This window comes from Pristiophorus japonicus, chromosome 11, assembly GCF_044704955.1.
Source record: "Pristiophorus japonicus isolate sPriJap1 chromosome 11, sPriJap1.hap1, whole genome shotgun sequence".
Taxonomy (NCBI): domain Eukaryota; kingdom Metazoa; phylum Chordata; class Chondrichthyes; family Pristiophoridae; genus Pristiophorus; species Pristiophorus japonicus.
Genome location: NC_091987.1, coordinates 17,324,758 through 17,352,064, shown reverse-complemented (window position 1 = coordinate 17,352,064; position 27,307 = coordinate 17,324,758). Strand labels below are relative to the sequence as shown.

General features: G+C 50.2%; 1 protein-coding gene across 5 annotated transcripts in view; it reads right to left on the bottom strand.

Moving 5' to 3' along the window:
- The window catches only part of robo2 (roundabout, axon guidance receptor, homolog 2 (Drosophila)), a 790,970-nt gene that overhangs the window by 388,088 nt on the left and 375,575 nt on the right, over nt 1-27,307 (bottom strand). The window lies entirely within an intron of this gene.

Sequence of the window (27,307 nt, the reverse complement as noted above, 5' to 3'; positions counted from 1 at the left end):
TGGTGGTGAAGTAGAGCTGGGTGTCATCAACGTACATGTGGAAACTGACGCTGTGTTTCTGGATGATGTCGCCAGACATCACGTAGCAACATGTAGATAAGAATTAGTGGTGGGGGATGTGGGGGAATGGCAAGGATAGATCTAACCCCATGCTGTACCTGCCCCGGGAGTGTTTGATGGGACAGTGTAGAGGGAGCTTTACTCTGTATCTAACCCGTGCTGTACCTGCCCTGGGAGTGTTTGATTGGACAGTGTAGAGGGAGCTTTACTCTGTATCTAACCCCATGCTGTACCTGCCCTGGGAGTGTTTGATGGGACAGTGTAGAGGGAGCTTTACTCTGTATCTAACCCGTGCTGTACCTGCCCTGGGAGTGTTTGATGGGACAGTGTAGAGGGAGCTTTACTCTGTATCTAACCCGTGCTGTACCTGCCCTGGGAGTGTTTGATGGGACAGTGTAGAGGGAGCTTTACTCTGTATCTAACCCGTGCTGTACCTGCCCTAGGAGTGTTTGATGGGACAGTGTAGAGGGAGCTTTACTCTGTATCTAACCCGTGCTGTACCTGCCCTAGGAGTGTTTGATGGGACAGTGTAAAGGGAGCTTTACTCTGTATCTAACCCCTGCTGTACCTGCCCCGGGAGTGTTTGATGGGACAGTGTAAAGGGAGCTTTACTCTGTATCTAACCCGTGCTGTACCTGCCCCGGGAGTGTTTGATGGGACAGTGTAAAGGGAGCTTTACTCTGTATCTAACCCGTGCTGTACCTGCCCCGGGAGTGTTTGATGGGACAGTGTAAAGGGAGCTTTACTCTGTATCTAAGTCTGTGGACTCTGGGGTTGATTTGACTGTTCCAAATTTAGCTTATCACATGACTTTAAGAATAGACATCATCCACGATGCTCCTTGGTTGGCCCAAAGCAGAGGGCCTTGAGTTACGTGGGAAGCAGCACATCTCGGCTGGCTCCTCCCCATCCCTCAGTCACGATACCACAGAAGTACAAGAGACTGTGCCCTCTCTACCTGAGCCAGCTTCCTGTTCCTCCTGTTGGTGTAGGCAGGAAAACGTTACAGTGCAGTTGGGAACTCTTCCTCCGCCTCTTTGGCCTCGCTAGGCGGCAGATTAGGAAAAGGGGAGGTGCAATGAGACCTGGGTGTCATGGTACATCAGTCATTGAAAGTTGGCATGCAGGTACAGCAGGCGGTGAAGAAGGCAAATGGCATGTTGGCCTTCATAGCTAGGGATTTTGAGTACAGGAGCAGGGAGGTCTTACTGCAGTTGTACAGGGCCTTGGTGAGGCCTCATCGGAATATTGTGTTTAGTTTTGGTCTCCTAATCTTGCTATTGAGAGAGTGCAGCGAAGGTTCACCAGACTGATTCCCGAGATAGCAGGTCTGACATATGAGGAGAGACTGGATCGACTGGGCCTGTATTCACTAGAGTTTAGGGGATCTCATAGAAGCATATAAAATTCTGATGGGACTGGACAGGTTAGATGCAGGAAGAATGTTCCCAATGTTGGGGAAGTCCAGAACCAGGGGTCACAGTCTAAGGATAAGGGGTAAGCCATTTAGGACCGAGATGAGGAGAAATATGATCAGCCATGATCTTATTGAATGGCGGTGCAGGCTCGAAGGGCCGAATGGCCTATTCCTGCACCTATTTTCTATGTTTCTACTCTGGGCTCGTACAGGCACAGACCCAGGCCCAGTTGGATCAATTTCGGGAACCTTTGAAAATCCCGGGGCAGCGAATTCGAGAATCTAACCTCCTAAAAGAATGAACTTGCATTTATATAGCGTCTTTCAGAATCTCGGGACGTCCCAAAGCACTCTCCAGCCAGTGGGGTTCTTTTTTATGTTGTAATGTGGGGAAATGTGGCAGCCACTTGCACACATTAAGCTCCCACACACAGCAATGACCAGATCATCTGTTTTAGTGACGTTGGTTGAGGGATAAATATTAGCCAGAACTCCCGTGCTCTTCTTCTTCAAATAGTGGCCATGGGATCTTTTTACGTCCACCTGAGCGGGCAGACAGAGGCCTCGATTTTAAAGTGTTATCCGAAAGACTGCACCTCCGACAGTGCAGCGCTCCCCCAGCACTGCACTGGGAGTGTCAACCTAGATCTCGTGCTCACTGGAGTGAGCCTTGTGACTCAGAGATGAGAGCGTTGCCAACCGAGCCACGGCTGGCACGCCAGAGCTCACACCTGTAGTCGGGTCGAAGGAGCGGCGTGAGTTCATGGAGCGACGCCATCGGGGCCCAGGAGAGGCGTGAGTTCGGGGCCCTGAAGGGGCGAGGGCCCAGGGGCAGCACAGGCCATCCCACACTGCGATAGGTGTGCGCACTAGGTCCGTGCAGCAGAACTGGTCTCCAGTCATCTTGGTCAATCCTTGCCACTGGACCAAGACCTAGCTCTGTGTCAAAAGCCTCTGTAAGGTTGAAGAAGGCCATGTATAAGGGCTGGTGCTGCTCCCTGCATTTTTTCTGCAGCTGTCGCGCTGTAAAAACCACGTCCCTTATGCCCCGTAGGGGACGAAATCCGCACTGTGACTCCGGGAGGAGCTCCTCAGCCACAGGGAGAAGATGGTTGAGGAGGACTCAAGCGATGACTTTCCCAGTGGCTGATAGCAGGGAGATTCCTCTGTGGTTGCCGCAGTCGGGCATGTCCCCTTTTTTAAAGATTGTCACGATCACCGCATCTCTGAGGTCTCCCGGCATGCTCTCCTCCCTCCAGATGAGAGAGATGAGGTCATGTATTCACGCCAACACTGCCTCTCCGCCATACTTCAGTCAAGCCCGTGTGGTGGCTGGTATGCAACGGCCACCACACGTTAAAAAAATCCACCCACAGGCATCTTCCACCCCTTCAACATGTAGTTCGGGACCTGGAATATTATTCATTGAAACTCCTGTGAACTCATCCCTTTCTGGCGTGGAAGCAAGTCATTCGCGAGACGAGGGACCGCCTATGATGACGATGGCTCGGTTACTCCAGCCGTTTCTTTTAGCAATGTGTTTTTAAAGAATAAATCTCTTTGCAAAGGGTCACAGTATATTTTTTTGGTCTGCTGATTTTTTTCCCCCCATGGCAACGCTCGCAACAAGGACCATTTTGATGTTTTTTTTTTTGTCTTGCCTTCTATTCTGTGCCTGTCCTTGGCAGGCTGCAAGACGCACAGAAATACTTTGCCGAGTTACAGCGAGAGATTCTCTTGGATAAAAGAGATGCAGAACAAACAAGGGAAGCTTTCAAACCGACAGACAATGAGGGAAAATCCACTTAAAAAAACCCACAATGCGGCCTGCAAGAGCTCGGCCTCGACACCTGGAGGCACCAGTAGGCTGACAGAAGGGATAAGGTCGGTGAGATGATGGGAGGAGGTGGGGGGGGGGCGCGGGTAGGGAGGTCGTAGGGCAGCAGGCCGGGCAGAGGGATTAGTCTTAATTACCTCGTGTTTCACTCTTAATTAAGCTAGTAATACAGAAGGTAAACTCTGCAAGGCCTGTAAAGAAAGGCTTCGGGCCATTGGATAAGGTGGCTGAGTTTCCAATGTTTATCCGTGCTAATCCCCCTTTTTAAAACATGCTAAGCCCTAAACAGGCAAGGCTCTAACAGCCTCCACTGTCGTTAGATGTATTGTCCCACAGTCAGAACCTTTGATAAGTATATGGCTAGAGCAGCAGGGGGTAGGATATTGATCTCCCTAAGTGTAGATAATCACAGAGTGGGAACGAAAATATGCAGGAGATCAAAAGCTCGCTGCACCATTATCGCCATATCCTGACTCGCACTGAGTCCCGCTCACCCATCACCCCCTGTGCTCGCTGACCTGAGGAAGAGAGTGTTCGAAGATCAGGCCCTCAAATCTGTCACCAAGCTCATGGTCTACAGGGCTGCAGTGATACTCGCCCTCCTGTATGGCTCAGAGACATGGACTACGTACAGTAAACACATCAAATCGCTGGAGAAATACCACCAATGATGTCTCCGCAAGATCCTGCAAGTCCCCTGCGAGGGTAGACGCACCAACGTCAGTGTTCTCGATCAGGCCAACATCCCCCAGCATCGAAGCACTGACCACACTCACCAGCTCCAATCGCACGCCCGACACAAGACTCCCAAAGCAAGCGCTCTACTCGGAACTCCTACACGTCAAGTGGGCAGAGGAAACTTTTCAAGGACACCTTCAAAGCCTCGTTGATAAAGTGCAACATCCCCAACGACACCTGGGAGTCCCTGGCCAAAGACCACCCTAAGTGGAGGAAGTGCATCCGGGAGGGCACTGAGCACCTCGAGTCTCGTCGCCGAGAGCATGGAGAAATCAAGCGCCAACAGCGGAAGGAACGTGCGGCAAACCAGTCCCACCCACCCTTTCCCTCAACCACTGTCTGTCCCACCTGTGACAGAGACTGTAATTCCCATATTGGACTGTTCAGTCACCTAAGAGATCACTTTTAGAGTGGAAGCAAGTCTTCCTCGATTTCGAGGGACTGCCTATGATGATGATGACATTGGTTCCCGGTCCAGCAACACCTCGATTTTAAAATTCTCATCCTTGTTTTCAAATTCCTCCATGGCCTCGCCCCTCCCTATCTCTCTGACCTCCACTAATGCCACAAACCTGTACTCCTCCAATTCTGACCTCTTAGCATCCCCGCTTTAATTCGCTTCACCATCGGTGGCCGTACCTTCAGCTGCCTGGGCCCTTAGCTGTGGAACTCCCTAAACCTCTCTGCCTCTCTCTGTGAAGCACCTTGGGATGTTCCGAGATGAGGGGGTTGGCTTATGAAGAAAGGTTGAGCAGGTTGGGCCCATACTCATTGGAGTTTAGAAGAATGAGAGGTGATCTTATTGAAATGTATAAGATTCTGACGGGGCTGGAGAGGGTAGATACAGAGAGGATGTTTCCCCACGTGGGGGAATCTAAAACTAGGGGGCATCCCTAGTTTCAGAATAAGGGGTCGCCCATTTAAAACGGAGGAGGAACTTCTTCTCTCAGAGGGTCGTGAATCTTTGGAATTCTCTGCCCCAGAGAGCTGTGGAGGCTGGGTCATTGAATACATTTAAGGTGGAGATAGAGAGATTTTTGAGCGATAAGGGAGTCAAGGGTTATGGGGAGCGGGCAGGGAAGTGGAGCTGAGGCCAAGATCAGATCAGCCATGATCTTATTGAATGGCGGAGCAGGCTCGAGGGGCCAAATGGTCCACTCCTGCTCCTATTTCTTATGTCCTCATGTTCTACTACATTAAAGGTGCTAAATACAAGTTGTGGTTGTTGTTATGGTTTTGGGGCGAGCAGATTATTAAAAACAAAAGCAGCGCTTGAAGTTGCTGTTCCTCCCCAATGGAGAACTGAGCAGGCTTGCTTACATTGCAAGGCCAAGACGTGATGAAGACAAATGCACAGTGTTTGACTGGTGTCAGGATTTTCTCCAAATTGGAAAATGCAGGGCATCCATCCTAATTGGCCGCGGACAGCACACTTCAGAAATTGGTCTTTGACAGAGGGAAAGCTCTCCCAAAGAGGGCAAAGGGCAGGGTCAAAAGGACATAGTGTTGATGTTATCCTTGACATTTGGTTATCTTTCCTAACTGTTGTACAGGACGTGGTGTCTCCGTGATTGGCTCCAGTCATTTAAAAAAAAAACAAAGCGATCACTATCTTCCATCTAAGCTCTCCTCAAAAAACAATTTCCCTCAATCTAGTCTCGGATATTGTGGAAGCAGCGAGAGAAGATGATAGATGTTGGGAGTCAGTCGTGCCCCAGTTAACAGCCACACTATTACCGCAGCTTAAGGGATGATTGTACTGTATCAATTATCAATGCTGAGCAGTTTAGAGTGGCTTCAGTCATGTCTTGCCATCGCTCCCTGCTTTGTGCCACAAGTCACTGGAGCCTCGGCTGATCAGCCCGGTGGCGGACGGCATTTCCCGATAAAAAGAACTTGCATTTATACAGCGCCTGTCACAGCCTCAGGACGTCCCAGAGTGCTTCACAGCCAATGAAATACTTTTTGGAGTGTAGTCACCGTTGTAAGCTCGGAAACGCAGCAGCCAATCTGCACACAGCAAGCTCCCACAGACAGCAATGTGGTAATGACCAGATAACCTGCTTTTAGCGATGTTGACTGAGGGATACTGGGGAGAACTCCCCTGTTCTTCTTCATAATAGTGGCCTGGGATCTTTTACATCCACGTGAGAGAGCCGATGGGGCGTCGATAGGACTTGAACCCATATTCTTCCGTTGCAGATTGGAGAGTACTACCCACTGAGCCACTGATGACAATAAGGAGTTCCACCAGACTATCCGGCAAGACCCAAGATAAATACACAAGTTCGATTAGATCCCAGCCTGTAACTCACTCCCGGGTATCTGTTATTCTATATATAAACCCCCCGAACCCCTCGATTAGATTCCAGCCTGTAACTCACTCCCAGGTATCTGTTAGTCTAGATATAAACCCCCCGAACCCCTCGATTAGATTCCAGTCTGTGACTCACTCCCGGGTATCTGTTAGTCCATATATAAACCCCCCAAACCTCTCGATTAGATCCCAGCCTGTAACTCACTCCCGGGTATCTGTTATTCTATATATAAACCCCCGAACCCCTCGATCACATTCCAGCCTGTAACTCACTCCCGGGTATCTGTTATTCTATATATAAACCCCCTGAACCCCTCGATTAGATCCCAGCCTGTAACTCACTCCCGGGTATCTGTTAGTCTATATATAAACCCCCCAAACCTCTCGATTAGATCCCAGCCTGTAACTCACTCCCGGGTATCTGTTATTCTATATATAAACCCCCGAACCCCTCGATCACATTCCAGCCTGTAACTCACTCCCGGGTATCCATTATTCTATATATAAACCCCTCGATTAGATCCCAGCCTGTAACTCACTCCCGGGTATCTGTTATTCTATATATAAACCCCCCGAACCCCTCGATTAGATTCCAGCCTGTAACTCACTCCCGGGTATCTGTTCGTCTATATATAAACCCCCCAAACCTCTCGATTAGATCCCAGCCTGTAACTCACTCCCGGGTATCTGTTATTCTATATATAAACCCCCCGAACCCCTCGATTAGATTCCAGCCTATAATTCACTCCCGCGTATACTATATCTATATTCTTTCCTTCTTTGGGATGTGGGCGTGGCTAACAAGGCCGGCATTTATTGCCCATCCCTAATTGCCCCTTGAGAAGGTGGTGGTGAGCCGCCGCCTTGAACCGCTGCAGTCCGTGTGGTGAAGGTGCTCCCACAGTGCTGGTAATATATAAACCACCCAATTATCAACCACCCAAGCCAGAAAGTCTGTGTGTGTGTCTCTCTCTCTCTACTAGTCACCTCCCTCGCTGTTGAGATCTCTGGCACTGGCTGCACGGAGAACCTTTTTTCCTTTCACTCCCAGGCCTCTCTCCGAGCCATGCCGCCGATGTGGCGTGCCACTTACTATTCCCGTTGCAGCGGCACAGTAACCATGATAGATCAGCCACCAAATGGGTTAATAAAAACATAACAAGGCCTTTCCACCTGGTCAAAGGAGAGAGGGGTAAGTGACAAGATGAATGGGATCCTACCTCCACGGTGAAATACGCACTGACACTAATTTGAATGATTACCGCATCATATCTTTCTCACGCTGACATCTATTTTTTTCTAACCATACAAGCCTGCGTTTCTCTTCCTGCTTCCTGTGAAGTTAAGTATTTGTACCGATTTTCGTCTCTCTTTGCAGAACCCATGGAGGGTGCTGGTGCTGTTGGCTCACTGAGGAGTGGTGACCAAGGTGACTGGGAGAAACCCCTGCTCTTCTTCTTGGTACAGTGGCCGGGGGGGGGCGGGGAAACATAACAGCACCTGAGAGGGCAGACTGGGCCTCGGTGTAACGGCTCATCCCGAGGAACACAGGAACAGGAGCAGGCCATTCAGCCCCTCGAGCCTGTTCCGCCATTCAGTGAGATCGTGACTGATCTGTGACCTAACTCCATCTAACCGCCTTTGGCCCATATCCCTTACTACCTTTGTTTAACAAAAAGCTATCAATCTCCAATTTAAAATCAACAATTGATCTCGCATCGATTGCTGTTTGCGGAAGAGAGTTCCAAACTTCTACCACCCTTTGTGTGTAGAAATGTTTCCTAAGTTCATTCCTGAAAGGTCTGGCTCGAATCTTTAGACGCTGCTCCCTAGTCCTAGACTCCCCAACCAGCGGCAATAGTTTCTCTCTAGCTACCCTATCTGCTCCCCTTAATATCTTGAAAACCAGGGTCAGATCACACAACCTTCTAAATTCTAGAGAATATGACCCTAATTTGTGTAATCTCTCCTCATAATTCAACCCTTGGAGTCTGGGTATTATTCTGGTAAACCTACGCTGCATTCCCTCCAAGGCCAATATATCCTTCCTAAGGTGTGGTACCCAGAACTGCTCACAGTACTCCAGGTGTGGTCTAACCAGCGCTTTGTACAGCTGCAGCATAACTTCTACCCTTTGTATTCCAGTCTTCTGAGTCAGAAGGTTGTGAGTTCAAATCCCACTCCAGAGACTTGAGCACATAAATCTAGGCTGGCACTCCAGTGCAGTGCTGAGGGAGCGCCGTACTGTCGGAGGTGCCGTCTTTCGGACGAGACATTAAACTGAGGTCCCATCTGCTCTCTCAGGTGGACATAAAAGATCCCATGGCACTATTTCGAAGAAGAGCAGGGGAGTTATCCCCGGTGTCCTGGGGCCAATATTTATCCCTCAATCAACATAACAAAAACAGATTATCTGGTTATTTATCACATTGCTGTTTGTGGGAGCTTGCTATGCGCAAATTGGCTGCCACATTTCCTACATTGCAACAGTGACTACACTTCAAAAGTACTTCATTGGTTGTAAAGCACTTCGAGACATCCAGTGCTCCTGAAAGGCGCTATATAAATGCAAGTCTTTCTTTTATGTGGTAATTAATTGAGGTCTTTAAGATTATGAAGCGGTTTGATAGGGTAGACGAAGAGAAGATGTTTCCACTTGCTGGACAAGTAGAACCATCAATATAAGAAAATCATTAATAAATCTGACAGGGAATTCAGGAAAAATGTATTTTCCAGAGAGAGGTACTGCACTCGGTGTCCCTGGGAACTGCAGTGGGATTGGAGATTTCCGTGCTCAAGTCCCTGAACCCACAACCTTCTTGATTCCGAGGCGAGAGTGCTGCCCACTGAGCCACGGTTGACATCTCGGCTAAAACCAAGGAGATTAGTTCCGACTGTCTCTTGGTGTGTTGAAAAAACAAATACTGGGCTCATGCAATCTCGTTTCTGAACCGTTTACAAATTCATCACATGTCCAATAATGAAGGATCCTGCAGTCGGCAGTTGCATGGATGGATCATAAAACTGCGCTTCTCATCATGCTGTAAAATGAAGAAAGATAAATCAAGGTCCCCAAAAAGATATATGGAATTGTGGAGCCCAGCTCATCAATCGCCCTCTCTAACAGCCAGGTTCTGCATGTTGTCACTGCCATCTTTTCTTCTCTTGAGAAATCTCCACTCGCTCGCTGTGAAAAATGGCCCCAAGGAACTCCTGACACCCATCATCTTCCCAGCGATATCGCTGCAGGGAAATGGAGGCAGCGGGGAGGGGGTGCAGAATACAAACAGGTCAAACTTGACTTGCCATCTTCAATCCCCATCAGGGAGAGGGGTTTGTGCGGGGGTGGGGCTTGTGGGGAATGAAGAGAGAGCGAGAGAGAGAGAGTTGTGTGTCAAACTTGTCCCCGAACCTTCCACTTGATATAATGCTCAGAAAAGGATTAACTCCCTCTCTAAACAGGCTCAATATAAACCTCATGATTGAAATGAGAATGTGTGGTTAAGATTAGGCGTATTACCTATCTCTCTCACTCTCTATCACTTTTTCTCTCCCTCCCTCTCTCTCTCTCTCTCCCTCTCTCACGGTTTCTCTCTCTGTCTGTCTCTCTTTCTCTCTCAATCTCTTTCTCTCTCTCTGTCTCGCTTTCTCTCCCTCTCTCTCTGTTTCTCCCTCTCTGTCTCTTTCTCTCTCTGTCTCTCATTCGCTCTCTCTGTTTCCTCTTCTCTCACGCTGTTTTTCTCTATCTCTCTTTTTCTCCCTCTCACTGTTTCTGTCTCTCTCACTCTCTTTCTCTCTCTCTGCCTCTCTCACTCTCTTTCTCTCTCTATTTATCTCTCTCTGTCTTTGTCTGTCTTTCTCTCTCTCTAGCTTTCTCTATCTATCGTTCTCCCTCTCTATCTCCATCTCTTGTCTTTGTCTCTCTATTTTCTGTATCGTCCTCTTCCTCTCCCTTTCACTATATCTCTCCCCCTCTCGCTTCATCTCTCTTTCTCCACCTCTCTCTCCCTTTTTCTGAACATTATTACTTGAGGCAATGGAGAGAGATTAAGAATCCAAAAGACAACTCCAACCCAAAACTATATTGAAGAGAAGTCATCATACTTTTGTGCTTCTCGTGACAGATGAGGGAAAGAAGCCATTTCGTTTCCCGATGAAGACTGCAGCGTGTCACTGAAATAGATTCATTTCCAATTGTTGCAGTTTCTCCGCCTTGACCACCAGAGATTGAGGATCAATATGTCAAGATGATAGCTGCTAAAGCTGGCCCATCCCTCACAGTCGTCTCTCTATTGCTGCACGGACCCAAGTCTGGTCTCTTGTTATCGCACCACCATTGGGCCCCAAGCTCTGGAACTCCCTCCCTAAACTCCTCAGCCTCTCTCTCCTCCTTTAAGACGGTCCTCTTCGCCTGCCCTAATATCTCTTTATGTGGCTCGGTGTTAAATTGGGTTTGATAATCGCTCCTGTGAAGCGCCTTGGGATATTTTACTGCATTGAAGGCGCTATATAAATGCAAGTTATTTTGGTCATTTATCAGCTGAAAAGACCCAGAAAAGGGGTGGCAGTGCAGGATGCCTGTTGCCTGAAACCTCTCCTGGTGCAGCCGTGGGACGTTCCAAGGCTACTGAAACAGAAATGCTCACCAACAAACTCGCAATTACGTAGCGCCTTTCATGTCCTCAGGATGTCCCAAAATCCTTGACAGAATCCAGGCTGACACACCCAGTGCAGTACCAAGGGAGCGCCGCACTGTCGGAGGTGCCGTCTTTCGGATTGAGACGTTAAACCGAGGCCCCGTCTACCCGCTCAGGTGGACGCAGAAGATCCCACGGCCGTTATTTTGGAGAACAGTGGGGGGAGCTCTCAACAGTATCCTGGGGCCAATATTTATCCCGCAACCAACATCACTAAGACAGATGATCTTCTCATTTGTTGTTTGTGGGATCTTGCTGTGTGTAATTGGCTGCCATAGTCCCTCGATCAACAGATTTTCAGCCTGACCGTGAAGAGGCCAGGGTAGCGAAAGAGTACCTCCAGGTAGGTGTTTGGTGGGGGCCGGGAGGAGCTGGAGTAGGGCTCTGCCCCTCCCCGACAGGGAAAGCTCAGGCCCAGCCTGGCCAAACCCCGCCTCATGTAACCGAGAGCCAGCGAGTGGCCAAGGAACCAAGGAAAGAGAACAGAAGGCTCCTTAATACCAGCGATGCCTCCGCAAGGTCGTGCAAATCCCCTGGGAGGATAGACGCACCAACGTTGGCGTCCTCGACCAAGCCAACATCCCCAGCATCGAAGCACTGACCACACTTGATCAGCTCTGCTGGGCGGGCCACATTGTCCGTATGCTCGACACGAGACTCACAAAGCAAGCGCTCTACTCGAAACTCCTTCACAGCAAACGAGCCAATGGTGGGCAGAGGAAACGTTTCAAGGACACTCTCAAAGCCTCCTTGATAAAATGCAACATCCCCACCGACACCTGGGAGGCCCTGGCCAAAGATCGCCCCAAGTGGAGGAAGTGCATTGAGGAGGGCACTGAGCACCTCGAGTCTCGTCGCCGAGAGCATACAGAAATGAAGCGCAGGCAGCGGAAGGAGCGTGCGGCAAACCAGACTCCCCACCCACCCTTTCCTTCAACCACTGTCTGTCCCACCTGTGACCAGAGACTGTAATTCCGGTATTGGACTGTTCAGTCACCTGAGACCTCACCTTTAGAGTGGAAGCAAGTCTTCCTCGATTCCGAGTGACTGCTTATGATGATGATGAAACCCGGAAAATTAACAACACGTCGATCCAGCCTGGATTACGCTGGAGTCAGGCGACAGCAATCAAGATGTAATCAATGGATTTTGACTCTCATTAATTATTTAAAGAATCCTAATGCAGTCACTATCTCCAACTGGGAGCAGAATGTACATGTGGGATGAGGATGTGAAATGCTTTGGGCCTGGGCCACTTCAGTAGGACATTCCAAGGTGCTGAGGACTATTCATCGAGTTGAGGTGGGACTCGGAACCAACCTTTCAGCCAACACCGCCCATCAGTCGGTCCTCCTATTTGCTGCCACATCAACAGGGAACTGACAGACTTTCCTTTCAGACCAGCACCGAGGTAGCCCCAGTTTTCACAGGCAGCTTCCTGGCTACTCCCAGACTTCTTGGGCCAAGAGCCAGCTGTGGCTCAGTGGGTAGCTTCCCCCTCACCCTCGAGTCACATGGTCATGGGTTCAAGTCCCGCTCCAGAGACTTGTGCGCAGAATCGCAGCTGACTCTCCCAGTGTCAGTGCTGAGGGAGCGCTGCACTCTCAGAGGTGCCGTCTTTCAGATGAGATGTTAAGCTGAGGCCCCGACTGCCCTCTCAGGTGGATTTAAAAGATCCCACGGGCACTACTTCGAAGAAGAGCAAGGATATGTATCCCTCAATCAACATCACCAAACAGATTGTCTGGTCATTATCTCATTGCTGTTTGTGGGAGCTTGCTGTGCGCAAATTGGCTGCCGCGTTTCCTACATTACATAGAACATAGGTGCAGGAGCAGGCCATTTGGCCCTTTGAGCCTGCACCACCATTCATTAAGATCATGGCTGATCATGCAACTTCAGTACCCCCACTCCTGCTTTCTCTCCATACCCCTTGATTCCCTTTAGCCGTAAGGGCCACATCTAACTCCCTTTTGAATATATTCAACAAACTGGACTCAACAACTTTCTGTGGTAGAGAATTCCACAAGTTCACAATTCTGAGTGAAGAAGTTTCTCCTCATCTCGGTCCCAAATGGCTTCCCCCTTATCCTTAGCCTGTGACCCCTGGTTCTGGACTTCCCCAACATCGGGAACATTCTTCATGCATCTAACCTGTCCAATCCCATCAGAATTTTATATGCTTCTATGAGAATCCCTCTCATTCTTCTAAATTCCAATGAAGATAAGCCTAGTCGATCCAGTCTTTCTTCATATGTTAGTCCTGCCATCCCGGGAATCAGTCTGATGAACCTTCGCTGCACTCGCTCAATAGCAAGAATGTCCTTCCTCAGATTAGGAGACCAAAACTGCACACAATTCTCAAGGTGTGGTCTCAGCAAGGCCCTGTACAACTGCAGCAAGACCTCCCTGCTCCTATACTCAAATCCTCTCGCTATGAAGGCCAACATGCCATTTGCCTTCTTTAGCGCCTGCTGTACCTGATTGCCATCTTTCAATGACTGATGTACCATGACACCCAGGTCTCGTTGCACCTTCCCTTTTACTAATCTGTCACCATTCAGATAATAATCTGTCTTCCTGTTTTTGCCACCAAAGTGGATAACCTCACATTTATCCACATTATACTGCATCTGCCATGCATTTGCCCACTCACCTAACCTGTCCAAGTCACCCTGCAGCCTCCTAGTATCCTCCTCACAGCTCGCACTGCCACCCAGCTTTGTGTAATCTGCAAACGTGGAGAGATTACACTCAATTCCTTCATCTAAATCATTGATGTATATTGTAAATAGCTGGGGTCCCAGCACTGAACCTTGCAGTACCTCACTAGTCACTGCCTGCCATTCTGAAAAGGATCCGTTTATTCGCACTCTTTGCTTCCTGCCTGCCAAACAGTTCTCTATCCATGTCAATACATTACCCCCAATACCATGTGCCTTAATTTTGCACACCAATCTCTTGTGTGGGACCTTGTCAAATGCCTTTTGAATGTCCAAATACACCACATCCACTGGTTCTCCCTTGTCTACTCTATTAGTTCCATTCACAAAAGTGACTACACTTCAAAAAGTACTTCATTGGCTGTAAACAACAATAACTTGCATTTATATAGCGCCTTTAACGTAGTTAAAAATCCCAGGGCACTTCACAGGAGCGATTATCAAACAAAATTTGACACCGAGCCACATAAGGAGATATTAGGACAGATGACTAAAAGCTTGGTCAAAGAGGTTTTAAAGAGCATTTAAAAGGAGAAGAGGGAGGTGGAGAGGTTTGGGGAGGGAATTCCAGAGCCGAGGACCCAGGCAGCTGAAGGCACGGCTGCCGATGGTGGAGCGATGGAAATCGGGGGATGCTCAAGAGGCCAGAAATGTTGGCGTGCAAAGATCTCGGGGGGCTGTGGGGCTGGAGGAGTTTACAGAAATAAGGAGGGGCGAGGCCACAGAGGGATTTCAACACAAGTATGAAAGGCACTAAATAAATGCAAACTGTTTCTTTCTGTTCAGTTTCAAGGGCACCGTCAATAGGCAACGGTCTTGGTGAGGGCACTGTAAACTATCTGCTTCATGGGCTCTTTGCTTAGGAATTCATAGCAACATTGCTATTAAGAACGAGTTGGTTTATTAGCAAAGATTTAACAATCACACTACACATTACCAGTTCATCCACCAGGCTCACAACTGCATACCTCATCGTGGATTCCCACGAACCCAACTGGCTGGGGTTTTATTGAGTCTTGTGAACATCACGTGACTGGCTAAACCACTCACAACTCAACAGCTCGACAACTAGTTTGGTGTAAACTGTAAATCAAATGCCTACTTATTAAATGGGCACTAAAACCGACAACTTAAACAAATTAAACTTTAGGCATTAAATCAAATTTAAATTTGGGTGCCTGGGGTGATGATGCATCCTAGTCCCTCCGGTGCCCACTTCTCATTACAGGCGTGACGTTACTGCAGTGTGTTCAGCACGCTGGTTAAGATGTCAGGTCAGCCGTATGTGTGTCCAGAATGTCGGGACCCTGCGTGTTGCGGACGGTGTCATCATCATCATCATCATCATAGGCAGTCTCTCAAAATCGAGGAAGACTTGCTTCCACTCCAAAAATGAGTCCTTAGGTGGCTGAACAGTCCAATACGAGAATCACGGTCCCAGTTACATGTGGGACAGTCAGTAGTTGGAGGAAAGGGTGGATGGGACTGGTTTGCCGCACGCTCCTTCCGCTGCCTGTGTTTGATTTCAGCGCTCTCCCGGATGCTCTTCCTCCACTTAGGGCAGTCTTTGGCCAGGGTCACCCAGGTGTCAGTGGGGATGTTGCACTTTATCAAGGAGGCTTTGAGGTTGTCCTTGTAACGCTTCCTCTGCCCACCTGGGTCTCGTTTGCCGTGAAGGAGTTCTGAGTAGAGCGCTTGCTTTGGGAAGCCTCGTGTCGGGCATACGGACAATGTGTCCCGCCCAGCGGAGCTGATCAAGTGTGGTCAGTGCTTCAATGCTGGGGATCTTGGCCTAGTCGAGAACGCTAACGTTGGTGCGTCTGTCCTCCCAGGGACGGTGTACCAGGACACAGACTCACTGCACTGCCTCTCCCCCACCCCCCCACCCCGCCCCTTCCCCGACTGCAACCTAAAGCAGTGCTGAAGCACCTTACGATTTTTCTTTGGAGTAGACGGCAGGGAAGCGAGTCACTCGCAAGTGCCTGGAAGAATTAATTTCTCCCGCCCGCCCATCTGCCCCCCGCCCCCCCTCACTGAATCAATGACTGGACATAATGAATCTCTATCCGTACCACTCCCAATGACACCATCGAGGCATGAGGACAGTGCCACATCACCAAGTTGCACTGAGCAGCAACGCATACTGGACTATCGTGGCACTTTGGACTGAAAGGCAAAATCACTTGGAGAATAATTCATTATTCATTTCCAACAGCAGTTCCCAACAGTGGGGAAAGAGCAGTGTGAGATCAGCAGGGATCACACATCAGAAAATCACCGGTTCATCACTTTCCTTCTCTTTGTTTCCGAGTGTCTCCGCACAGTCATCAAAACTCGGCTGCCCCCGTGTCCTAACTCACACCGAGTCCGGTTCACCCATCACCCGCTGTGCTCGCTGACCGACATTGGCTCCCGGTCCGACAACGTCTCGATTTAAAAATTCTCATCCTTGTCTTCACATCCCTCCATGGCCCTCGCCCCCTCCCTATCTCTGTAACCTCCTCCAGACTCACAACCCCCCGAGATCTCGGCGCTCCTCCAATTCTGGCCCATTTCCTTCACTCCACCATTGGTGGCCATGCCTTCAGCTGCCTGGGCCCCAAGCTCTGGAACTTCCTCCCTAAACCTTTCTGCCGCTCGACCGCTCTCTCCTCCTTTAAGACACTCCTTAAAACTCAGGCAAAATTGCTCCCATCACTGGTGGAAGCTTTACCAACATCTCTTTTACATAACAACAACAACTTGTTATTATATAGCGCCTTTAACGTAATAAAACATCCCAAGGCACTTCACAGCAGTGTTATAAGACAAAACAAATACACTTGACACTGAGCCACATGAGAAAAAATTAGCGCAGGTGACCAAAAGCTTGGTCAAAGAGGTCGAGTTTAAGATGCTTTCAGGGATGCTCAAGAGGGCAGAATTTGAGGAGCGCAGACATATTGCGGGGTTGTGGGGCTGGAGGAGATTACAGAGCTCGGGAGGGATTTGTAAACAAAGAAGGAGAATTTTGAAATCGAGGCGGGGCTTAACCGGGAGCCAAAGTAGGTCAGCGAGCACATGGGTGATGGGTGAGCGGGACTTGGTGCGAGTTAGGACACGGGCTGCCGAGTTTTGGATCACCTGAAGTTTACGTAGGGTAGAACGTGGGAGGCCAGCCAGGAGTGCATTGGAATAGTCAAGTCTAGAGGTAACAAAGGCATGGATGAGGGTTTCAGCAGCAGATGAGCTGAGGCGGGGTGGGGAGACGGGCTATGTTACGGAGGCGGAAATAGGCGGTTTAAGTTATGCCACGGATATGTGGCCAGAAGCTCATTTCAGGGACAAAGATGGACACGAAACAGGAAAAAGCGATTGTCGATCCCAGTTACCCGAGCCCCCAGCACTGTCTGTCTGTCACAAACTGTCTTGGCACCTCACTATTTTATCAATCCCAGGATGGTCAGCGATCCTCCGAAACATCTTCACTTGTACCCACTGAACTCTGATTCCCTAAACTCCCAATCCCCTGTCCCTCCAACCTTCATCCTCACTGACTTAAAATCAAAGCCTAGAAATGAGTGCTGGGGATATTAGAGGATGAACATTCGCATGACCTTCCTGTGTCCACAATCGTAGTGGAGCCATGTAAAATACATGGATTAAAAAGAAAATGGAATGCCAAAAAAACATGTTAAGTATTCATTTGCTAATATCACCCGCAGTGATTTCCAGGTTCACAGCAAGGTCCCACAAACAGTAATGAGATAACGATCAGATAATCTGTTTTTAGGGATAAATATTAGTCCAGGGCACTGGGGAAAACTCCCCCTGCTCTTCTTCAAATCAGTGGCCATGGGATTTTTATTTTAACGTTCCACTAGGGACAAACGGTGGGGGGGGGGGGACCTCGGTTTAACGGCTCACCCAAAAGGCAGCAGTGCCGACAGTGCAGTGCTCCCTCAGTACTGCCCCTCCGACAGTGCAGCGCTCCCTCAGTACTGCCCCTCCGACAGTGCAGCGCTCCCTCAGTACTGCCCCTCCGACAGTGCAGCGCTCCCTCAGTACTGCCCCTCCGACAGTGCAGCGCTCCCTCAGTACTGCCCCTCCGACAGTGCAGCGCTCCCTCAGTACTGCCCCTCCGACAGTGCAGTGCTCCCTCAGTACTGCCCCGCCGACAGTGCAGCGCTCTCTCAGTACTGCCCCTCCGACAGTGCAGCGCTCCCTCAGTACTGCCCCTCCGACAGTGCAGCGCTCCCTCAGTACTGCCCCTCCGACAGTGCAGCGCTCCCTCAGTACTGCCCCTCCGACAGTGCAGCGCTCCCTCAGTACTGCCCCTCCGACAGTGCAGCACTCCCTCAGTACTGCCCCTCCGACAGTGCGGCGCTCCCTCGGTACTGCCCCTCCGACAGTGCGGCGCTCCCCCGGTACTGCCCCTCCGACAGTGCAGCACTCCCTCAGTACTGCCCCTCCGACAGTGCGGCACTCCCTCAGTACTGCCCCTCCGACAGTGCGGCGCTCCCTCGGTACTGCCCCTCCGACAGTGCGGCGCTCCCTCGGTACTGCCCCTCCGACAGTGCGGCGCTCCCTCGGTACTGCCCCTCCGACAGTGCGGCGCTCCCTCGGTACTGCCCCTCCGACAGTGCGGCGCTCCCCCGGTACTGCCCCTCCGACAGTGCGGCGCTCCCTCGGTACTGCCACTGAGAGTGTCGGCCTGGATTATGGTGCTCAAGTCTCTGCAATGGAACTCGAACCCACAACCCTCGGACTCAGAGGTGAGAGAGAGAGAATGCTATCCAGTGAGCCACGGCTGATATCCGAGGTCTGTCCAGACTGATGAATGGCCGGTGGGGAGGGTGAGACTCCAGCCAGATGCAGGAAACCCTACAAAACAGCAAAAGTGCGGAGGAGCAGAAGAGATAAATTTAGACCTACGCCAGATGAAGCTATTCCTGAATAAAGACAGGATGCAAACAGATGTCAAAATCCTGAGTAGAAACACCTGCTTAATCCAAAAGGGAGGAAAATTATTAATTTACAACTTGCCGGGCCTGTTTTAAAAAAATAATCAAATTATTTTGTGGCTTCCGTGTTGTGTTCTTCCCTAAACCTAATTTTCCCCATTATCATGAATTTCAATCGACTCTGCCCTTTTCATAAGTGATTGATCATTTCATTTCTGCCTCTTTCTCAGTCAACTGATCCCAATCCCTCTGCTAAGCACGCGTCATCCATCACAGGCCCAAACAGAGGCCTTTTCTTGACTTAATTCTGCGTTTTAAAAACAAAATCAGAGTCACAGCAATGTTTCTCTCACGTGTGAATAAATGTTTTAAAAAATATATGTATATACAGAAGAAAAAAAGGTTTCATTTCTGTTAAAATTAATTCTCTGGGATATGGGCATCGTTGGCAAGGCCGGCATTTATTGCCCATCCCCTTGAGAAGATGGTGGTGCAGCCCGTGTGGTGAAGGTTCTCCCGCATTGTATATTCACGTAAACATCTTTGTCACATCTTTCAGAAATATCCCAGAAGTGTTTCACACCCAATCAGTTATTTTGAAGAGCAAGGTCCCACAAAACAGCCATGGGGATAAATCGTTTTTTTTTGGGTAGTGTTGGTTGAGTGAGGAATGTTGGTCAGGACACTGGGAGAACTCGCTGCTCTTCGTGGAATATTACCCTGGGATCTTCAACAGCAACAACTAGCATTTATATCGTGCCTTTAACATAGTAAAATGTCTCAAGGTGCTATATCAATGCTATATAAATCACAAGAGCGTTTATTAAACAAAATTTGACACTGAGTCACATAAGGAGATATTAGGATAGGTGATCAACAGCTTGGTCAACGATTTAAGGAGTGTCTTGAAGGAGGAGAGAGAGGCAGAGAAGCAGAGAGCTTTAGGGAAAGAGTTCCAGAGTTTAGGGTCCAGGCAGCTGAAGGCACGGTGACTAATGGTGGTGTGATGGAAATCGGGGATCCATAAGAGGCCAGAATTGGAGGAGCGCAGAGATCTCGGGGGGTTGTGGGGCTGGAGGAGGTTACAGAGATAGGGAAGGGCGAGGACCATGGAGGGATTTGAAAACAAGGATGAGAATTTTAATATTGAGGCATGGCCGAACTGGTAGCCAATGTCGGTCAGCGAGCACAGGGGGTGATGGGTGAGTGGGACTCGGTGCGAGTTAGGACACGGGGCAACGAGCACAGGGGGTGATGGGTGAGCGGGACTCGGTGCGAGTTAGGATGCGAGGCAGCAGAGTTTTGGATGTGCTCAAGTTTACAGAGGATGGGAGGTGCGAGGCCGGCCAGGAGTGTGTGGAATAGTCGAGTCTGGAGGTAACAAAGGCAAGGATGAGGGTTTCAGCAGCAGGTGAGCCGAGGCAGGGGTGGAGTGGGGTGAGCCTCACTGCACCGATTCCCGCTCAAACTCACTCTTTCCCAGGAATTCCTCCCCTCCCTCAAGTCTCCCGGTGCTCTTGGTGTCACGTGACCCCCATCCTATTTCCCGATTTCCCTCCGCGTCTTGTGTACTCTGCCTAACCTCGCTGGTGCCCTGCGCTATCGGCTTTGGGACTTCACCTGTGTTCCCTAATTTAAAAAAACGGAAAATGTAATACAAGCGAAGAGGCTGCCTGCCTCATTGGAAATCCTAGAGGGTATCTTTTCATTCCTTCAGGATAATTAGTGAGCGTCTGTCACAAGCATTCCTTCTGCCATACCACTGCTGCACTGAGAGAAGTATCTAATCAGTCTGTTCCCTTTGTGTCAGTTATTTATGCACCGTCAGCACGGCACATACACCAGGAATAATGAGACTGTGCTACAGGATTAACCCACGAGTATATCAGCATTAGACTGGGGGATGCTGGAGCTAGAGAACCAAACTGGTGATTTGGGCAGCACATAGTCAACCCACAGCTGCCCCGCTCCAACCCCCCAGCCCAGTCCAAAGATACTTCGCAACCAGTGAGAGTGGTTCGGAGGGAAAGCGCAGGCCAAGATGTAGCGTGTCAAGAAGGCTCTGATGTTGGGGAGAGAGGCACCGACATAATGGGGTTTAAAGGTAGGGGGTCCAGCTTGTCGAGAAGGTGGTTGAAGGTTCTGGGACTCCTGGTGGAGCGGGGCAAAGGGTAGGTGGAATGTTCAGTAAAGAAAAAATGCACGTGCATTTCTGTAGCGCCTTTCATAACCTCAGGATGTCCCAAAGCGCTTTTCGGCCAATGAAGTACTATTGAACTGTAGTGACTGTTGTAATGAAGGAAAGGTGGCAGGCATCTACGCACAGCAAGCTCCCACAAACATCAACGTGACAATGACCCAATAATGTGTTTTTTATTGAGGAATAAATATCGGCCCACAACATCGGGGAGAACTCGCCCTCTCTACTTCGAAGTAGCGGCCGTGGGATCTTTTATGTCCACGCAAGAGAGCAGGCGGGGCCTCGGTTTGACGTCTCATCCGAAAGATGGCGCCTCCGACAGTGCAGCACTCCCTCAGCACTGCGCTGAAGTGTCAGCCTAGAATTGTGCTCGAGTCTCCGGAGTGGGACCTGAACGCTGTTCCCTGTAAGGTGCGCGGCTGCACACTGCTTCGGCTTGCTGGCATTTCAATGTAAAAACCGCGCCTGTGCAGTACTTTGTCTGGTCCACCCAGCCCCTTAAAGAGGCCGAGCAAGGCCAAAGAAAATGACAGGGAACATAAGTTACACCTCCTTCTGATTCGGAGGCTCGAGCCTCCGCTGAGCCCCGACTGACGTAAGCCGCTCAGAGTTCAAAGAGCAGAGCGGTTAGGCAGGTTTGCAGCAACGAAAAGATTGCAAAACAAGGAAGGACTGGGACTATGGAGGCAAAGACATAGGGCTGTTTAAATTCTCAGGGACAGGGGAGCAAATGGACTGGGGCGATAGGTGAGAAGGAAATCGTGCTGGATGGTGTAAGTGATGAACATGAGTTGGGGTTTATATAAGGTGGATCTCAAGAGGCCAGTGAGGAGAACACTGGAAAAGTCAATTCCTAGAAGTGATTAAAAAAAACACGAAGGAGCGTTTCAGTGGCATAAGAATATAAAAACATAAGGAATAGGAGCAGGAGTAGGCCATACAGCCCCTCGAGCCTGCTCCACCATTTAATACGATCATGGCTGATCCGATCATGGACTCAGATCCACTTCCATGCCCGCTCCCCATAACCCCTTATCCCCTTATCAGTTAAGAAACTATCTATCTATGTCTTAAATCTGCTCAATGTCCCAGCTTCCACAGCTCTCTGAGGCAGCGAATTCCACAGATTTACATCCCTTTGAGAGAAGAAATTCCACCTCATCTCAACATAGAAAATAGGTGGAGGAGTAGGCCATTCGGCCCTTCGAGCCTGCACCGCCATTCAATGAGTTCATGGCTGAACATGCAACTTCAGTACCCCATTCCTGCTTTCTCACCATACCCCTTGATCCCCCTAGTAGTAAAGACTACATCTTGTTTAATTGCTTGCTGTACCTGCATGTTAACTTTCAGTGATTCGTATACAAGGACACCCAGGTCCCTCTGAACACCAAGATTTCCCAATCTCTCACCATTTAAAAAATACTCTGCTTGTCTATTTTTCCTACCAAAGTGGATAACTTCACATTTCTCCAACATTATATTCCATTTGCCATGTTCTTGCCCATTCACTTAGCCTGTCTATATCCCCTTGAAGCCTCTTTGCATCTTCCTCACAACTTACATTCCCACCTAGCTTTGTATCATCAGCAAAATTCGATGTGTTACATCTGGCCCCTCATCCAAATCATTGCTATAGATTATGAATAGCTGGGGCCCAAGCACCGATCCTTGTTGCACCCTACTAGTTACCAATATAACTATTTGTACTGCACTTTTTTGACAGACGTGGGACAAGCCCCACCCCCCTCTCGGTCCGACTCATCCCCTCCACATGGTGCCGAGAAACAGGACCTGGGGCTCCCCCACGCCCCTCCCCCCGCTGTGATTCTCTCCATCACCCCACTGGCCGACGTGGGGCCGAGAGCAGCGGGCCTGGGGGGGGGGGAGCGCGAGAGCGAGGGGCTGGGGGGGGGGGAGCGAGGGGCTGGGGGGGGGAGCATGAGAGTGAGATCATGCCCTCTAATTCTAATCTCCCCCCATCAGTGGAAACATCCTCTCTGCATCCACCTTGTCAAGCCCCCCTCATAATCTTACACGTTGTGATAAGATCACCTCTCATTCTTCTCACACCAGCAGTGGGCACAAGTTGGGGTAGAGGCCGGAGGTGGAAGTAAGTGGTCCCGTTGATGGACCGGATGTTGAAACTCATCTCAGGGAGCGGGAAGATGCCAAGGTTGTCAGTTGAAGGACTGAGAAGTGGGCTGGGATCAGGAGCTGGAGCTTCTGGCAGGGGTTGAACATGCTGCGTGAAGATCAGTCACAGGAAACAGGACAATAGTTGTGGAGCCAAGAGTGGCAGTGCAGAGGTGAATCTGGTGAGCAATGGCTTCTGCATGGAAGTTGATCCCCAAGGGGCAACATAAAGATGAGGAACTGGAAAGCAACCAAAGATGGATCCTTGAGGGACACTAGAGGTGTGGGCACAGGAGGAAAGGTCATGGTGAGCGGACATAGTGGGATAGGTTGGACTGAGGCCATGAGGGTGCGCTGTCGTGAAAATGGTCTACACAGGAGAGCTGATGGCGCACTGCGTCGGAGGTTCACGAGCTCACTGGCGTCACACTGAGTTGGTGACTCAAACCAGGGCAGTCTTGGTTGAGCTGCCAGAGGTGGGGTCAAGCCCCAGGACATGAACCCATAATCTAGAAAGGCGCACTGTCACCCTCCTGGGGGAATCAGAGGTGCAATTTTTCTGATACAATCGATTAATTTCCTATCTATCTCTTTAAATGGATGTTGACTCAAATACTTCAACGCTCTCCTGGCCGGTATTCCATCTTCCACTCTCCATAAACTTCAGATCATATCCGAATTCGTCCCATTCACCCATCACCCCCTGAGCGCTGACTTGCATTGGCTCCCGGTCGATCAACGCCTCAAATTTAGAATTCATATCCTCGTGTTCAGACCCCTCCATGGCCTCGCCCCTCCCGATCTGTGCCATCATCATCATAGGCAGTCCCTCGGAATTGAGGAGGGCTTGCTTCCACTCCAGCCTCCCTCCAGCCCTACAATCCTCCCAAAGCTCTGCGCTCAAAATCAAATTTTGTTTGATCACGCTCCTGTGAAGCGCCTTGGGACATTTTTCCACGTTAAAGGCACTATATAAACAGCCTTCGTGAAAAAATGTAATATCCCCACCGACTCTTGGGAATCCCAAGCCCAAGGCCGCTCAAAATGGAGGAGAAGCATCCAAGAAGGCACCGAACACCTCAAGTCTCTTTGCCGGGAGTACGCGGAAACCAAGTACAGACAGCGGAAGGAGCGCACGACAAATCAATCACCCCCCGCCACCCACCCATCCGTTCAACCACCGTCTGCCCCACCTGTGACAGAGACTGTAGGTCCCACATTGGTCTCATCGGTCACTTTAGAACTCGTTTTAGTGAGGAAGCAAGTCATCCTCGACTCTGGGGGACTGCCTAAGAAGGAGATATAAATAAAAGATGCTGTTTTCAACAGAGTGAGATGAAGAAGGCAGGCGGAGGAGTGCGCAGGACGCAGGAATGGGGAGTTTGGGAGGAACACGAGGGGACCGTTGCAAGGAGAACTGACCACAGTCGGATCGATAGACTACAGAGAGGTGCAAGAAAGCTTGCAATAGAGAGAGAGACAGACAGACAGAGACAGGGAGTGGAAGTCCGAGATGAGAGAGCTGGATCACTTAGCAGATAATGAGCTTTTTGTTGATTACACATGTCCCCCGAGGCTCTCACCATAGGGTGAAGGGACAGCAGTTCTATCGGCTCGCTTCCCACTGGGCTTATTGGCTCGGAGAACACAGCTGACTCGGAGAGTGGGCAGGAATGCACAATCAGCAGTTCTCTCCCTGTTTGGAGACAGTGGAGAGTTGGGCAGGGATCAGGAGAGGCCCCAGAACTCACGATCAATTGCCAAAATGCACGAATAAATAATAAAAATAAGAATCGTAAAGACTTCTTTTAAAGTAATGCCTCCGTGGCCTGAACATACGCTGCCTCTTTGATCTGATTCCCACCCAGCAGTCTGAAGCCTCTCCATTCTTCCCTCCCTCCAGTGCTCCCTTCCTTTTCTCTCTCTTCCCTTAAAAGTTCCAACAGGCGAACCCCAGCTTCGTCCCAGGCTAGCGAGCTTGGTCACACAACTGTAAACGAGAGCTTGGATTTATATCGCACCTTTAACATAGGAAAAAAGACCCAAGGAGCGAAATCAGACAAAATTCGACCCTGAGCCACGGGAGGTGACCAGAAGCTTGGTCAATCATCATCGGCACTCCCTCGGAATCGAGGAAGACTTACTTCCACTCTTAACATGAGTCCTTAGGTGGCTGAACAGTCCAATACGAGAGCCACAGTCCCTGTCACAGGTGGGACAGATAATTGTTGAGGGTAAGGGTGCGTGGGGAGTCTGGTTTGCCGCACGCTCCTTCCGCTGCCTGCGCTTGATTTCTGCATGCTCTCGGCGACGAGACTCGAGGTGCTCAGCGCCCTCCCGGGTGCTCTTCCTCCACTTAGGGAAGTCTTTGGCCAGGGACTCCCAGGTGTCGGTGGGGATATTGCATTTTATCAGGGAGGCTTTGAGGGTGTCCTTGTAATGTTTCCTCTGCCCACCTGGGGCTCGTTTGCCGTGAACGAGTCAAAGAGATAGGTTGTAAGGAGAGTTTTAGAAACATAGAAATTTACAGCGCAGAAGGAGGCCATTTCGGCCCATCGTGTCCGTGCCGGCCGACAAAGAGCCGCACGGCCCTTGATCAGCAGCCCTGAAGGTTACATATAAAACTAAGAACAATGAACAATGGCGGAAAGGTAAAGAGCACACAGCCCAACCAGTCCGCCCCACACAACTGCGACACCCCTTGCACCGAAACATTCTACACTCCACCCCAACCGGAGCCATGTGAAGGAGGAGAGGTGGGGAGGTTTAGGGAGGGAATCCCAGAGCTTAGGGCCCAGGCAGCTGAGGTCATATTGGAAGAACGCAGAGATCTCGGAGAGTCGGAGGGCTGGAGGAGATTACAGAGATAGGGGCGAGCGAGGGCATGGAGGGATTGAACATGAGGACGAGAATTTTAATATCGAGAGTGAACGGGACTTGGTGCGAGTCAGGCTACAATTCAAAACGGCTCTTCCCACCCACACGACTGCTATTACTGAGGGGGAGAGCAGCGCTGTCATGAGAACACCAGTACCTCTAACTCACGCACAAAGGCGGAGCTAGGATTGGCCGACTGCGGGGAGGCGGAGGTGGTGGAATGGGTGGAAGCCAAACTCGAGATTTGGCTAAGACAGCGAGTTGGGGACCGAAGCTGTGCACTGGGGAATGCTGACTTGCTCTGGTCTGGGAGGCCAAGCTGGGGACCGACCGGACTCGTGGACCAGACACGGAGACCGAAGCTGAGTTGGAGAGAGGTTCCTGGGAGGGAACTGGAGGCAGTCCTCTGGACTGCAGCGGTTGAAGAAACGGCTCACCACCGGGATAATTAAGGGTGCCCGATGAATGTTGGCCTTGCCAGCGACGCCCGCATCCCATGAATGAATAAATAAAATGCCATGCTGGACGACCTCAACAGGATTGGGCTGGAGAAATACCACCAACAGTGTCTCCTCAAGATCCTGCAAATCCCCTGGGAGGACAGACGCACCAACGTTAACGTCCTCGACCAGGTCAACATCCCCAGCATCGAAGCACTGGCCACACTCGACCAGCTCCGTTGGGCGGGCCACATTTTTCGCTTGTCCGACAGAAGACTCCCAAAGCAAGCGCTCTACTCGGAACTCCTACACAACAAGCGAGCCCCAGGTGGGCAGAGGAAACGTTTCAAGGACACCCTCAAAACCTCCTTGATAAAACGCAACATCCCCACTGACATCTGGGAGTCCCTGGCCAAAGACCGCCCTAAGTGGAGGAAATGCATCCGGGAGGGCGCTGAGCACCTCGAGTCTCGTCGCCAAGAGCGTGCAGAAACCAAGCGCAGGCAGCGGAAGGAGCATGCGGCAAAACAATCCCACCCACCCCTTTCCTTCAACCACTGTCTGTCCCACCTGTGACACAGACTGTAATTCCTGAATTGGAATGTTCAGTCACCTGAGAACTCACTTTTCGAGAGGAAGCAAGTCTTCCTCGATTTCAAGGGATTGCCTATGATGATAACGATGATGAAGATGATGATGATTGGGCATTCATGACACCCCCAACGCACATCCGCTCCCCCTCTGCCAACTGGTCACATCATCCTGACTTCATTGTCCGGGTATTCAACACCCACCGTCACAGGTCTCCACCACCACGAGGACTGTAGTGGTCCAAAGAGACGTTGACTCTTAACTGTACTGTGAAAAGGACTAACAGGTCATTCAGTTGGTTCGAATTGTGACAGCGCAGTGGGAGCACCTG